The sequence below is a fragment of the Colobus angolensis genome, unplaced genomic scaffold (genome assembly GCF_000951035.1).
Source record: "Colobus angolensis palliatus isolate OR3802 unplaced genomic scaffold, Cang.pa_1.0 Scaffold24, whole genome shotgun sequence".
Classification (NCBI taxonomy): Eukaryota; Metazoa; Chordata; class Mammalia; order Primates; family Cercopithecidae; genus Colobus; species Colobus angolensis.
The window spans coordinates 8,677,707-8,680,811 of NW_012115599.1; positions in this window are offsets into that span (position 1 = coordinate 8,677,707).

Here is a 3,105-nt window from a genome sequence, read left to right on the forward strand (position 1 = left end):
CTTTTGTAGAGACAGGGTTTCACTATGTTGCCCAGGCTGGTCTCAAACTCCTCAGCTCAATCCATCCTCCTACTTTGGCCTCTCAAAGTGCTGGCATTACATATGTGAGCCACCATGCCCAGTCTTCAATGATTGCTCCTGCTCCTTACAGTTCCTTTGGGTTATGTAATTCATAGATTGACTCTCCAGTCTTCCATATTTATTGTATTTGCTCATCATTTGCATCTTGCCCTTTTATTAAATTATACTCCTCACTTTGTCCTCTTTAAAATTATGTATATAATATATATATATATATATATTTTTTTTTTTTTTTTTGCTATAGTGCTCTTTTTCAAAGAGTGGTCTGCAGAGAGACCCCTGGAAATCCCTGAGGTTAAAATCATCTTAATAAGACAGTGTTTGATTTTTCCACTGTGTTGACATTTATATTGATGGTGCAGAAACAACGAAGGGTAAAACTTAGCGCTAGTCAAAGCGGGCTACCAAACTCTGCTAGTCTAATCGTTGCATGTTCTTAGAAAAAAATGCCAGTTTCACTTAAGAATGTACTTGATGAAACAGGCTGGGCGCGGTGGCTCATGCCTGTAATCCCAACACTTTGGGAGGCCAAGGCGGGTGAATCGCCTGAGGTCAGGAGTTCAAGACCAGCCTGAACAATGTGGAGAAACCCATCTCTACTAAAAATACAAAATTAGCGGGGCATGGTGGTACATGCCTGTAATCCCAGCTATTTGGGAGGCTGAGGCAGGAGAATTGCTTGAACCTGTGGAGCGGAGGTTGCAGTGAGCTGAGATTGCGCAATTGCACTCCAGCCTGGGCAACAAGAGAGAAACTGCATCTCAAAAAAAGAGAATGTACTTGATGAAGCAATAAATACTTTTAATACATATTGACCCTTGAGTTCACATCTTTTTAATATTTTTTGTGACAAAATGGAATATATATGTAAAGCACTTCTGTTGCACAGTTAAGTATTGTTGTCTTGAAGTAAAGCTTTTGTGCAATTGTTTTGAGTTGCAAGCTGAAGTAGCTGCTTTTGTCATGGGACACCACTTTTACTTGAAAGAGTGACAGACTGTCATTATGGTTATCTTGTATGGTTATACAGGAAGGGGTATTTGGCATACACTTTCTCAAAAAAATGAGCAAAATGAGCCTATTACTTCAAAGAGACAACTGACAGTTTTGTTGTCAGTGACAAAATCTGAGCATTCAAGCAAAAATTGGAATTTTGTAAAATGTGTATCTGCTACTGTTGTCTTGACAGTTTCCCACTAGACTTTTTTTTTTTTTTTCATGAAATTGGTGATGACATTGGTTTTGGCCAGGTGCAGTGCCTCATGCCTGTAATCCCAGCACTTTGGGAGACCGAGGTTGGTGGATCAGGAGTTCAAGACCAGCCTGGCCAACATGGCAAAACCCCGTCTCTACTGAAAGTACAAAAATTAGTTAGGCATGGTGGTGGGTGCCTGTAATCCCAGCTACTCGGGAGGTTGAGGCAGGAGGATCGCTTGAACCCAGGAGGCAGAGGTTATAGGGAGCCAAGACCGTGCCATTGCACTCCAGTTTGGGAGACAAGAGCAAAGGAAATGTGATTTTTAAATATATATTGTATAATGAAAATGAAACGTGTCAACTTTCAGATCTGCGTAATTCATAGAGCCAATATCTTCCAAATGACCAATGTATTGCTGTTAAAAAATCATGCATGGGTAAAAGATCCATTCAGAGTGAAAGACCCATAATGAATGTTGGGTTTTTGTTTTAGTATTTTTTGTTTTGTTTTGTTTTGTTTTTTGAGATAGTGTTACTCTGCCGCCCAGGCTGTGGAGTGCAGTGGCTCGATCTCGGGTCACTGCAGCCTCCGACTCCCGGATTCAAGTGATTCTCGTGCATAAGCATCCCTAGTAGCTGGGACTTTAGGCACACACCACCATGCCTGGCTAATCTTTGTATTTTTAGTAGAGACAGGGTTTCCCCATGTTGCCCAGGCTTGTCTCAAACTCCTGGCCATGATCCTCCCGCCTTGGCCTCCCAAACTGCTGGGATTACAGGCGTGAGCCACCTTGCCCAGCCCCCATAATGAATTTTGATGTAACCAAGTGATGTGGTTTTAGATTCCACAACTAACCTTTCTTTTTCTGGAGACGGAGTTTCGCTCTTATCACCCAGGCTGGAGTGCAGTGATGCGATCTCAGCTCCCTGCAGCTTCCACCTCCCGGATTCAAGTGATTCTCGTGCCTCAGCCTCCCGAGTAGCTGGGATTACAGGCTTGAGCCACCGCGCCCGGCCTTACCTTATCCTTAACAGTTTCACATGAAAAAACTTTTTTATCCAATTAGAAAAGGTAAGATAACTGCCCAAACATTTGGTTAAATGGATATATGTCTCATCCATTTCCTTGAGTTCTCCAATGAATTCAGAGTAAATTTCTTGAGTGTTCTCTCCTCTTAAGGTTGTAAGGCATTCCCATTAATGTCCGAAGTCAGCAGTGAACTCAGCATTTTTAATCTTCTCAATGAATATGAGTTGACTGGAAGGGCAAGAGGATTTTGTACCCAGGAAGAATACAAAAGTGATTTTTATTTTCTGAGCTTTGCATAATCCAGAATGTCTTCTTGTTGCATGCACACACACCCAGTGACTTGGCGGAGTACAGAATCCTGGGCCAACATTGCCCTCTGAATGTCCTGTATAGATGACCTTTGTTTCTTGGCATTTACTGTTGTGAAAAAGACCTGTGTGAGTGTTGACCAGTTTTTGTTCATCAGTAATGGTTTTTTAAATATGGATGATCTTGTCATTAAACCCTTTGGCTTGTGTATGGCATTAATTTTTCCTGAAATTCAGTGAGCCCTTTCATATATAGAATCAGATTTTTAACTCAGAAATTTTTTCTAGTATGTCTTTGATGATTTCTTCTTTTTTTAATTTTTTTTTAAAAATTATTTTTGTAGGCCGGGCGCGGTGGCTCAAGCCTGTAATCCCAGCACTTTGGGAGGCCGAGACGGGCGGATCACGAAGTCAGGAGATCGAGACCATCCTGGCTAATACGGTGAAACCCCGTCTCTACTAAAAAATACAAAAAAACTAGCCGGGCGA